This window comes from Monodelphis domestica, chromosome 3 (genome assembly GCF_027887165.1).
Source record: "Monodelphis domestica isolate mMonDom1 chromosome 3, mMonDom1.pri, whole genome shotgun sequence".
Lineage (NCBI taxonomy): Eukaryota > Metazoa > Chordata > Mammalia > Didelphimorphia > Didelphidae > Monodelphis > Monodelphis domestica.
This window is the reverse complement of record NC_077229.1, coordinates 494,164,201-494,177,392: the sequence shown is the minus strand read 5'-3', so window position 1 is coordinate 494,177,392 and position 13,192 is coordinate 494,164,201. Positions and strand designations below refer to the sequence as shown.

At 39.0% G+C, this 13,192-nt stretch overlaps 1 protein-coding gene across 1 annotated transcript in view; it reads left to right on the top strand.

The window, feature by feature from the left end:
- ARSB (arylsulfatase B) overlaps positions 1 to 13,192 on the top strand; it is a 248,481-nt gene that overhangs the window by 12,986 nt on the left and 222,303 nt on the right. The window lies entirely within an intron of this gene.

Here is a 13,192-nt window from a genome sequence, read left to right as displayed (position 1 = left end):
CTCCAAGATGAGGGGCCTCCTCAGAGGATAGTGCCTTCGAAAGGTCAAGGAAAAAGTGAGTCAGCCTTATCACTCACCAAGTGCCTGTTCAAGGAAACTGCCTCACCTAAAGCACACTACAAAGCTCCTCCCAGAAAACTCCACCACCAAAGTCTTCCAAAGCTGCAAACACACCAAACGCTGTCAAAAACTCCCAAAGCTGGAGAGAGAGAGAGAGAGAGAGAGAGAGAGAGAGAGAGAGAGAGAGAGAGAGAGAGAGGGAGGGAGGGAGGGAGGGAGGGAGGGAGGGAGGGAGGGAGGAGAGGGAGAGGGAGAGGGAGAGGCTCACAGGAAGTGACACGAAATATATAGGCAGTTCTTTACATCACTTCCTGTGTCTCACATGTACCAATGGTGGCTGAAGCTTGGCTTAGGACAGCCCAGGGGGTCAGTAAATTGTTTCTGACTTGTCACTTGCTAGCACATGTCTGTCATAGGCCATCCTCCCCTATAGTTAATCCCTAAGTGGGGGTGTATACATTCCTGGTTGCTAGAATTCTAAAGACTAAGCAGGATGGAGTAAATCTAAAATTGACAGCCATAAATGTTAAAGAGAAGATAGATATATAATCCCAGACTTTCTTTGATGTCATAAATGTTAAATAGAGTCATAATCTTATTCATCTCCTAAGGACATAAACTTCATCAAACAAACTACAGGTAAACTAAATCAGGTTACAGATTAAACTATAAAGATTCTTCTTTTGGCATCTTATCTAAAGAATGCTTAAGACTCTTAAGAAAATTTTTACTCCCTGGGATGGGTCTTGGTCATCTGAGGTTAAGGATATTATGCAAAAATTTTAGGAGGAATAAGAAGAAATGAAAAATTTCATAAAATATCTTCTAATGTTGGTAGACAAGAAGTAGCCAAGGATTTGTAGATAACCCTGAAGCTAGGTCTTGATGAGGGAAAGTTTTCTAGGAAAAATGCCCCTCTAAGAGCTAGTCTGACTCTCTCCAGATTTGAGACAGGAGTGGGAATGGGAACAAACAGTCCAAGATTACCTTTTCTGTGTTTGTTGCCATAAGAGATTCTTCAATTCTCCCTTTCTCTTTTCCCCCATATCTCCCTTCCTCCTCCTTTACTCTCTGTTCCTACTTTTTATCTCCCATTCTCATTTTGCCAAGTTTCATTCTAGTTTTCCTAGTGGACAAAGGAACCTTAATTGAAATTTAGTGCCTTCTCATAGAGACAGCTGGGTGGTCCAGTGGATAGAGCACTGAGCCTGGTGTCAGAAAAACCGAGGTTCAAATCCAGGTATAAACACTTACTCTAGGCATATCATTTAACCCCCTTTTGCCTTAATCCACTGGAGAAGGAAATGGTAAACTACACCAGTATCTTTACCAAGAAAACCCCATGGATGGTAATGATGTGATATGGTACATGGGATTACATGAAGACTGAACACATATGTGTCTCCTTGTGTCTGAGGACTTGGGGGAGAATAAAGGGAAAATCTGGAAGGGGGTAGTGGGTCACATAAAGGAATGTCAGAGGTGGGTAGAAAATGCAATGGGGAGCCAAGGACAGGAGGGAGGAGGGAGAGCAGTACCTCCCACAAACTGTCTTGTGTTTTAAAGAGAAAAAAGAAACACCAGAGGAGTTGTGATATTTGTAAATGTTAGGACCCTTTGGATTCCCTTATCCTAAATCCCATTTAAATCTTGATTCTAGAATTTTTCAAATAAGAAGCTTCCCTATCTTAGAGCTAACACTGATCTTGGTATAGATCATTCTGAATCTTCTTCTGATTGCGTCTAACTTCAAGTATTATTATTTCTTTTTACATTTCTCCTTTTATTTATTTTTTCCCAGGTATACATTTGTTTTTTTAAAGGTATTTTATTTATTTTGTTAAATATTTCCCAATTACAATAAATTTTTTTAACATTATTTTTTTGGGTTTGGGTTAGATGTATCATTGTATATAGAAAGGGAAAAGGAATTTTGGGACAAGGAAAGAATTCTGGGAGATAGAGTCCAAAGGGACAAGATTTTTTCCAATTACCCATCCTACAGTTCTTCCTCTGAATGCGGATCGCGTTCTTTCTCCTCAGAATTGTTCTGGACCATTGCATTGCTGCTAGTAGAGAAGCCCATTACATTTGATTGTGTCACAGTGTATCAGTAATTTATTCTTGCTAAAGATTCCCAGGAGCCATTTCTCCAGATGTCAAAGGGAACAAAGATATTCTGTATTTATCAGTGAGGGTATTGAAGAAGAGGAAATGGGAATAAACATTTATCATGTACATGTGCCAGACACTGCAATGAATCTGGTCCTCACAACAACCCTGTCAGGTGGATATTGCTATTATCTCCATTTTATAGTTGAGAAAACTGAAGCAGACAGGAGTTAAATGAGTCAAATAGCTTATGTGCTGCCCAAATCTGCATTTGAACTCAGGACTTCTTGAGTCTAGGACTAGTGCTCTTTCTACTGCTCCACCTAACCATCCCTAGAAGAATTTTTTGAAGAAACTTCTGCTTTAATATATATATATATATATATATATATATATATATATATATATATATATATATATATATATTCCTCTTTGCAAATAATTCACTGGAGAAATTGAGAGATGAGGTGAAATTGTTGAAAGAATTCTGACTTTAGAATCAGTGGGCTTGAGTGAGAATCTCTAATTGTTGTTCAGAGTTCAGAAGGTATGAATTTGGCTCTCCTGATGTCTTCCTTTTTGGATGTACCCCTTCTGCTGGGAATGGTGGTGTTCATTGCCATGCTTCTTACTTTCATAGGATATTTTCAGTATATTTCTGCTGTGACTGAAATACTCAGAGAACCCAAAGGGATGTTGTTCAGTTGTGTGTCCAACTTTTCATGACCCCATTTGGGGTTTTCTTGGCCAAGATCCTGGAAAGGTTCATCATTTCCTTCTCCAGCTTATTTTTACAGATGAGGAAACTGTGGCAAATAGGATTAACTGACTTGCCCAGAGTCACTCAGCTAGTAAGTGTCAGAGACCAAATGTGAACTCAGAGCTACCGGACTCCAAGCCTGGCACTGTGTCACTGCTCAAGTGCTCTGAGAATCCCTAATCTGCTTCTTATTAGTCTCAATTTTGGGGTTAGAGCCTGTGTGGAGTGCAATTCTGGGGAGGCTCGTAACCCCAGAAATCACTCTAATGAGCAGACAGGAGACTTGATAAGATGCTGGCAGAGAAAAGTGCCTTATTCAGAGAAAACAGTGGACAGTGGTGGGGAGGGGAAGGAAAAGGGATTCTGCCCATACAAGCGGCTTGCTCAGTCCTCTCCTCGTCTAGGTACAATCACAGATGTTTATAATAATCCTGACGCAAGATTCTCCTTCTCCTCTCTGTGCAATACCAGAGAACGTGGGGCTGTGATGTTTCAGCTCTTAAGTGTGTGATTTTCAACATTACATACCTCTAAAGACCCCCGTGATCAAGAAAACCCGTGACTCTCATGGGATTCCCAGGCTGGGACCATAATGATACTTTTGAAACTCATTGTACTTTCCCTCCTTCAGCTTATCTTATAGTTTGGCTTTCTTCCCAGGGTACAGCTAAATTCTTCTCAAGGTTTTTGAAAATAGGTCAGGAAAACCAAAAGTTTTATGGGGTGGGGAGGGGGCAGCTCTACTCCAAGGAATACGAAGGGGTCTTGAAAATTGGGGTTACAAGCCAAATACTACTCTGAGAATTACCCACTGAATCTCATCTCACACAGGCATTTAATGCCTCTGGGCCTCAGTTTCCTCATCTATAAAAGGAGGAGTTTGGACTAGATTATCTCTAAGGTTCCTTTGAACTTTAAAATCCTATGATCCTAATATGTTTATTAAGGCCTCCCAACAGCTCTATTTGCATTTCTACAAAATTATTTTTGAGGTATTCCTTTCTGAAGTAGACAATTTACCATTTGTTATCTTTTGGTATCATTTCATCCATCAGATTTTCTTTTTTATTCTTTTTCTCAAATTAAAAATAGAAAAAACAAAAACTTCCCCTCTGTCAGAATTTCCTTTTCTTTCTCCCTTGGGTTCAACTTAGATTTTTTACTTTTAAGAAAATATCTTAACTGAACAAATTTCTGGCTTGCTTATTCTTTTCTCTAAAGATGTCCCCTCCATCAGCTTAGTTGGCTACTTGCCCTCTTTACTAATCAAAACCAAAAATAAATAGCTCCTTCCAGCAGCCAGCGATTCGAGCCAGCGCTGATGCATGAGCACTGAAGGGCTATGCCAGATGGCAGACCTGGCCTGCAAACGACCATAAAGCAAGTTCTGTAGCTCTTGGCATCAGGGCTATGGGCAGCTGACCACTTTGTGGAATGCTGAAGAGGAGCCCAGATTTCCTCCATTGATTTGTTTGTCTCTTGGGGCATCTCTAGAAATAAATCCTAAAGGTGGGAGGTGGGGAGTGGGATTTGATTGCAGTTCTGTCTTGCAGCTCATGGACCACGTAGCCAGATTGGCTCCCATCTTTTTCCCTGACTGACTCTGTGATCGTGAAGCTTCCTTCTGCATGGCTTTTTTCATGTGTAAAATGACAGTGGTGGAATTGCCCATTTTCCAACTCTCCTGTGTTTCTGTAGCAGGAGGCAGTGCCTGGGCCTGTTTATTAGAAGGTGTGAATTCAGCCCTCCTGATGTCTGCCTGTCTGCATATTCCCCTTCTGCCCAAATGGAGTTTTTTAGGTTGGGAGATGGGTAGTGTTCATTGCCAGGCATTTCATAGTTTTTTACTCTCATGGGATATTTTCAGTATATTTCTGGTGTGACTGAAATACTCAGAGAAGCCAAAGGGATAACTTGCGCCTGCTTTGATATATTCCTTTCTGCCTTGGCATATACCTGAAATAGGGGGAGACTTCTAAGAGAGTGGGGTCAAGACCCGAGAGTCTTCCTAGCTCAAGAAAACCCTTAGTGCCTTCTTGTTCCAGAATGGAAAGATCTCTGCACCAGAACAATCATTAGAAGCAACTACATATGAAGGGAGAGATCCTTTCTCAGTAGTCCAGAGGAAAACCAAATGATGCAATGGATAGAAAATTATCCTTGGAATTTAGGCAGGCCTGAGTTCATATCCTTTTTTCAAACATTCATTAGCTGTGTCCCTGGGCATGTCATTTAATGTCTTGGCCTCAGTTTCCTCATTTGTAAAATAGGGATGATAATAATAGGATCTACTTTATGGGGTTGTTGTGAGGAGTAAAGTGCTTTGCAAACCTGAAAGTATTATAACAGGCTAGCTATGATCAATATTATTATTATTGCAGACATTATAATAATTTTACTACATCTACCATATTCTATATAGGCTTCCATTACTCTAGGGGAGTCCTAAGCATGTCTTTGTGTCCCCCTGGCCTACTTGAGGGCTTTCCATACTTTAAGACCTCAATAAATGTTAAATGAATAAAATGGACAAAGAAAATCTGTTCAGAAGAAGTAGCTTCTGTATGGATGGTGCCAGAGAAGCAAAGAGGATAGAATTAAAACTCTGTCTTTTTGCTGATTTCAGAGGCTTTGGGGTACATCCCTAATCTTTTTCCTTTTCACATTCATGTAAAGGACTTTGAAAATGGATGCTCAATGGGAAACTGCAAAGCTGCATTAGTTGAAATGGCCCAGAAGGGCTAGAAACATGCCTTTAGCATTGGCCAGATATTGATGTCAGCTTTTCTTGTAATATCACAAAAAATGCCTGTCAAATACATTTTCAGGAACTGAAAGAAACAAGTTCCCTGTTTGATATTAGTGTAGATAATGAAGAGAGATGCTGCCTGACCACCTGGCTTTCCATCCAGGACTAAAGAGAAGCCAAATCACAGAGTATCCATCCTCTGGTTCTGCTTTCTAGTGATTAGAAGGAAATTTCTGCCTGTGATTAGTAGACTTTCTTTTTGTTTTTTATCTGTAGATTTATTGATAGCTACTCCAGGTTAAACAAAGTCTTAATTTAGTCATGTTCTATTCTCTTCTCAATTAATGTGTATTTGCTAGGTTTATAGAGCACAAGAGACTGCTAGTTTTTTGTTGTTGTTGTTGTTTGTTTGTTTCATGAAAGAGCTCCTGCTTTATTTTTCTAAGCCCAGTTTTGTGGAATTCTAATATGCTGTCAATTATTTCAAGGAGTTCCAAGAGATTCTCAAAATAAATTAGTTTTACTTTGCCTTTTTTTTCTTAAAAGTACCTATCAAAAAGTCTTTTCAGGAAGGATGGGAGAGGTGTCATGAAATGAACAGTGGTTGGTGGTATCATTTCACAAAGATTTCATTTACTGATCTCATTAGCTCCCACGAATTTAATTACCATTCTTTGCTAATGATTCTTAAATCTTCCTTTCATGCTCTAATCTCTCTGCTCACCTCCAGTCTTTGACTCGCCAAATGACTTTTCAGATGCCTTGAACTGGATATCTAGTAGATATCTTAAACTCAGTATATTGAAAACAGAACTTACTCCCTCACTGCCTATCTTCCTTATGACTGTAGAGAATAACAGCATCTTCCCAGTCCTTCAGACTCACAGCCCAGGAGTCAGAAAGACTCCTTATCTCTCACTTCCCATCTCTCACTCAACAAACCCTATAAATTGCACCCGTCTCTCTATGACACTGGCAACATTCCAGTTCAGGCTCTCCCCATCTCATACTGGGACTATTATAACAGTTTTTCCAGTGGAACTGCTTGCCTCAAATCCCTCTTTGCTCCAATCTATCCTCCCTTTAGCCACCAGTGATTTTCTTAAGGTGAAGGGTTTTACCACCTCCACCCCCCTTACTCAATAAACTCCAGTGCTCCCTATCATCTTAAGTATTAAAAATACAAAATCCTCTGTATGGTTTTTCAAGCCCTTCCTAACCTAGCCCCTTTCTAACTTCTTCTACCTTTCATCCCATATTATTTTAGCCAGTGATGTTGGTCTTCTAGCTGTTCCATAAACAAACTATCTCTTGACTCTGGGCATTTTCTCTGATTGTCCCCCATTCTTGGAATGCTCTCCCTCATTATCTCTGACTACTGGCTTCCTTTAGGTCCCAACTTACATGCCATCTTCTACTGGAAACCTTTCCCAATCTCTCTTAATTCCATTTTATAAGTGACACTAAATGTCTTCCCTCTCTTAATTATTTTTTCTTTATCCTTCATATAGCTTGTTTGTACATATTTGTTTACTTCTTTTGTCCCCCATTAAACTGTGATCTCCTCAAGGACAAGACATGTCTTTTGCTTCTTTTTGTAGTCCCAGTGCTTAACACAATGCCTGGTACAAAGAAGGTACTTAATAAATGTTTATTAACTGACTAATAAAGGTCTCTTACCTAAGGAATTGATTCAGATTTTCTAAGAATATGAACCATTCCCAAAATTAATTGTGACATGACAATATAATTAGAACTCATACATGTCTACTTCAAAGGATGGTTGGGAGAAAAGTACTTTGTCAACTGTCAAAGAGTTATCTTAATATATACCTTATCTGGGACCCAAATCCCCACTGCAGAAAATGGCACAAGTAGAAGAGATATATGATACATGGGTTACTGGAAGAGGACTGCTCCATTTTATAAGTGACACTAAATGTCTTAGAAGTCCCAAGATGGACCTTAGGGATGTAGTCTTCATGTGAGAGACGAGGAAACTAAAACTTGCCTTCAGGAATTGAGTTGCCCATTATTACGTGGCTAATTAAGGGCATTGGTTCTGGTCTTGTGGCATCAATTCTTAATGATCCTAGTATCAAACTAGTGTCCTTATAAGACAACGTAGCCTTGTCTTTTTTTTCTTTTTTCTTTCTTTTTTTTAAAAGGTAGCTGGTGGTATAGTAGGTAGGGCACTCCCTACCTCAGGCATTAGCTACTTTATGCTAGGCATGCAATTTGATCTCTGAACCTCAGTTTCCTCATCTATAAGCAGAGATAATAATAGGATTTATCTCACAGAGTTGTTGTGAGGACCAAATGAGATAATATGTAAAATACTCTGCATTCCTGGCAGCACAGTGTAAATGCTTTATTATTTATTATTATTATCATTATGCCCATCTACTCTCCTACTGAATTGTAAGCAGATATTGGTCCTTATACAAAGTAGATGCTCAATAAATATTTGTTTGATGAACTGAAAATGGATCAATGATCAAATATTATACAGATAGTTATTTCTTATAGTGTTTACAAAGTGCCTAAAAATAAAGACTCTCACCCCACTATTATCAGTAAAGAAATTGAAGTTGACAAGAGAAGTAACTAGGGACAAGCTACCCATAGTGACAGGACATGGGATGGAGCTCATGACTCTTGACTGTGTCTCTTGTGCAAAGCATCAGAAAACACTCTTATTAAGAGGGGGTGAATTCTCCTTCAGATTCTGAGTCGATCAGAGTCTCCTTTGATCTAACTCTGTGTTTCTTTTTTTTTCATTATTTCAACATGCTCAAAATTGTGTTCATCACTAGAGCACTGGGATGTGGAAACAGAAAATTACATCTGTGTCAAAAAATAATAGGAAATGATGGCAGGCTTATTAGAAGGGATATTTACTTCATTACTACAGGGTTCTGTGATTTCCTTGATGAGAGTGCCCCCTCCACCAAGTCTGGTTGCATCCTGTATTTCACTAGGAGAATTAATGAAGCCAAAAATTTCATCACCTTGCTTTCTACCTGGTGGTGAGAGTTCTGGACTTGCCTACATTAGCCCTTAGCCAAAAGCCCTCAGACAGTCTGTCACTAGGCTGGTCACTTATATGCTAGTGACATGTAGGCAAAGTGAAATAGGCTAGGTCCTCAACAAGCTTACATTCCAATAGTTAAGGCATAAATGAGTGTGTGTGTGTATATTACAAATACTGTAAAATATACTGTGAAGTATATTACAAATATATTGCATATATATGCATTTTGTGTGTGTGTATGAGAGAGAGAGAGAGAGAGAGAGAGAGAGAGAGAGAGAGAGAGAGAGAGAGAGGGAAAGAGAGAGAGAGAGAGAGCGAGCATAAAGTATTATCATAGGCAGTTAGGTGCTGTAGTAGATAGAAAGCTTCTTGCTATCAAGAAGACCTGAGTTCAAATTCTGTCTCAGATATTTTCCTGATATGTGACCTTGGGCAAGTTACTTAATTATTGTGAGCTTCAGTTCCCTTATCTGTAAAATGGAGATAATCTACCTCATTAGGACAGAGTGTTCAGCCTGAAGTCAGGATCTTACAGAGTTCAAATCTGTCCTCAGACACTTACCAACCCTGTTGACCCTGGGTAAATCACTTAATCCTGTTTGCCTCAGTTTTTTTTTTAAACTGTAAAATGAGTTTAGAAGGTTAAAAATTCCAGAATCTTACTGTGCATAGAACATTTAGAATTTCTTGACTCTATCCTTTTGTCTCAAAACAGGGCTTAATTTGAACTGCCCACTTTTTTTTTAAACCCCTACCTTCCATCTTAGAGTTAATGCTGTGTATTGGTTCCAAGGCAGAAGAGTGTTAAGGGCTAGGCAATGGGGGTTAAGTGACTTGCCCAGTGTCACACAGCTGAGAAGTGTCTGAGGTCAGATTTGAACCTAGGACCTCCCATCTCGAGGCCTGGCTCTTAGTCCACTGAGCTATCCAGCTGCCCCCTGAACTGCCCTCTTAAGAAAGGTATCTTTCCACTTTTAAGATCTCCTGTAAAAGAGACTTAATGATCTCCTTTAGCTACCCATCCCCATTCCTACATCATCAGCTGTAATTCAAGGCTGTGTGTGGTACCAGTAAGAGTGGTGGAAAAGGCAGAGTTCATTTGGTGTCTGTTAGTGAAGGGAAGTATAGAACTCAGGAGAGAAGGAAATGTAAGCCTGAGGGGAAAAGAGAAGAGTTGATGTGAGGAAAGAAATGGAGTGTAGAACTGACTAAAGAATATTGACGATCGATTATCAAATTTACTCTGTCTAGTCGAAGGACTCGCTGGCATCCACAGACCTCCTTGGTCCTCTTCCTCATCTCCTAATATGTCCAATAGGTGGTTTAGAATCTTCTTTTCCCTTGTGGTTGCCCCTATTTCCTCAACATCTTCAAATCTGATGACCTTTTTCTCTAGTCTGTCTGGATCATCCATTCATTGAAGTGTGAGCCCTGCTCTTAGCCTTTCTTCTTCTCTCTTTCCTGGTTTACTAGATTTACCCAATATGCCAGAATTCCCATTTACAGCTTTTTTGAGAACTCTGTTTTTGCCTCCTATTCCTGTGTATTGTTGTTAGTGATGGGGGTTGGAGTCTTTACATTTAGCCCACAAGGACTCTCCACTTGACTTCTACAATTAAGTGACATTTTATTCACATTTAAAGAGTTCCATCGCGCCCTCCTCAGCTGTCTTTCCAGCTCAGTCTTGGGCCCAGAACCCCCTAATGATAACTAGGTAACTCCTTCTTGCATCTCTTCCTCCAGCCATAGAAACATTTCTAATTTTCTTGCAACATCAAAGATCATACCTTTCTTTTTGGTGGCAAAGAACTAGAAGTTGAAGAGATGCCAAATCAATTAGAGATTGGCTAAATAAGTTGTGGCATATGATTATGATGGAATACTATTGTGCTGTAAGAAATGATAAACAGGTTAATTAAAAAAGCACGGGAAAACTTACAATTATAAAAAAAAATTAGAGTGAAATGAGTTGAACAAGAGAACGTTCTATTCTGTGATTGAAATTTTGTTTGAATGTATGTTCACCTCCTAAGAAAGAACTGATAAACAGAAACAAACAAGACACAATTTTATATAAACATACATCTTTTTGTCAAATAATGCCTCCCCTAGTATGGGGAGGCAGGGAGATACCTGGAAGTTTTAATGTAACAAACAAACAAATAAGTAAATCTGAGTAAAAAAAAATCACACCTAGTCTTCTTTAACTTTGATATGTAGAGTAGGGACACTGGATAGGGAAATATGATTCCTCTTTCCTATACATCTCCCCTTTCTATGACCTTCCTACAAACATATTAGTTGCTAGGGAGCAACAAAATTTAAGAAGATATGACCCCTGCCTTTGGGACTTAGTTTAATAGAGAAGATAAGACATGGACGTGTGTATATATACATATAGTATAATGAATCAAATATTCAATGAAATACAAAGTGCTGGTTCAGCAGAAGAACAGATCCATTTTGGTCCAGGGGACTAGGAAATAATTCTTGGGACTGCCATTTGAGTTGGCTTCCAGTAAGATATAGAATGTGAAGCATTGGCTTCAACATGCTCCAAAACTCTTTTTGAATATTACTAGGTCTTCAAAGACTGTAGAAATGAGAGTAAAGATAATAACTCTTCCTTTAAAAAGTGTTCCAGGTGCTTTCCATGCATTATCCCCAAGATCCTCCTCTCATGTTATCCTTGCAGAGTTCATGGGTTGAAGGAACTGAAGCTATGTGACCTGAAATAGAGGACTCAGGAAGAGAACATGATAGCTGTCGTTAGATATTTGATGGGCAGTGGATGGTGGCCTCAGCAGGTAGTATTGGGAACAGTTGGGGCAAATAGCAAAGGAGAAAGTTTATTGGCTTATTTAGACTTGATGACAGGAGACATATCCTCGTACTTAGAGTTGTCAGTAAGTAAACGGGGCTGGCTCAGAAGGCTATGGATTCCTTCCCATTAAAGGTCCCAGCAAAGACTGAATGATCACTTGCTAGGTATTTGTTAGCAGTGAGTTCTTTTTAAATCTAAGTTGGAACAGAAGAAAAACAACTGCTTGATTACATGGTTCGAGGGGGATATGATTGGGGATGTAGACTCTAAATGAACATTCCAGTGTAAATATCAATAGCATGGAAATAGGTTCTGATCAAGGACACATTAATACCCAGTGGAATTGCGCGTTGGTTACGGGAGTGGTGGGAGGAAGGGAGGGAAAGAATATGATTCTTGTAATCAAAGAATAATGTTCTAAATTGACTAATTAAATAAAATTTTCCAAAAAAAAAAAAATAAGTTGGACTAGTTGTCCCCTGAGGTCTCTTCCATTTGAATATTCCCAGATCCCATCCATGTAGTGCTTTGTAAAATTTATTTTTTAATTTTTTAAAAAACTATTTATTGGTTTAGAACATTTTCCCATGGTTCCATGCATGATTCATCATTTCTTCCACTTCTCTTCCCTCTCCCCTCCCAGTGCTGACAAGCAATTCCATTGGGTTATACATGTATCATTGTTCAAAACCGATTTCCATGTTATTCATATTTGCAATAGAGTGATCTTTTAACATCAAAATCCTAATCACATCCCCATCAAACCATGTGTTCAATCATATGTTTTTCTTCTGTGTTTCTGCTCTCACAGTTCTTCCTCTGGATGTGGATAGCATTCTTTCTCTAAGTTCCTAGAATTGGTCTGGATCATTGCACTGCTGCTAGTAGAGAAGTCCTTTACATTCGATTGTACCACAGTGTATCAGTCTCTGTGTACAATGTTTTCCTGGTTCTGCTCCTCTCGCTCTGCATCACTTCCTGGAGGTTGTTCCAGTCTCCATGGAATTCCTCCACTTTATTATTCCTTTTAGCACAATAGTATTCCATCACCAACATATACCACAATTGTTCAGCCATTCCCCAATTGATGGGCATCCCCTCATTTTCCAATTTTTTGCCACCACAAAGAGCGCAGCTATGAATATTCTTGTACATGTATTTTCCCTTATTATCTCTTTGGGGTACAAACCCAGCAGTGCTATGACTGGATCAAAGGACAGGCAGTTTTTCAAAGTTCTTTTGGCATAGTTCCAAATTGCCTTCCAGAATGGTTGGAACAATTCACAACTCCACCAGCAGTGTATTAGTATTCCAATTTTGCCACATCCCCTCCAACATTTATCATTTTCCTTTGCTTCCATATTGGCCAGTAAGCTAGGTTATATAGTGCTTTTTAACATTACATTTTTTTTATTTCATTTTCATCAGGATGAACTTGACAAACATCTGAAATATAAACATTTCCATAATTTAAAAACTGGGAAGGAGGATTATATATGTCTTGGTGAATTTCTATCATACTCAGATTGTTTTTCATTTTTTAAAAAAGTATACATTAAATTTAACTTGGTAATTCTCAAACTGTTCTGCTTGTCCCTGTTTCCTTTTGGACTTCCTTCTGTTCTCTTCTTTCTTAGTTTTAAATTTAATTGT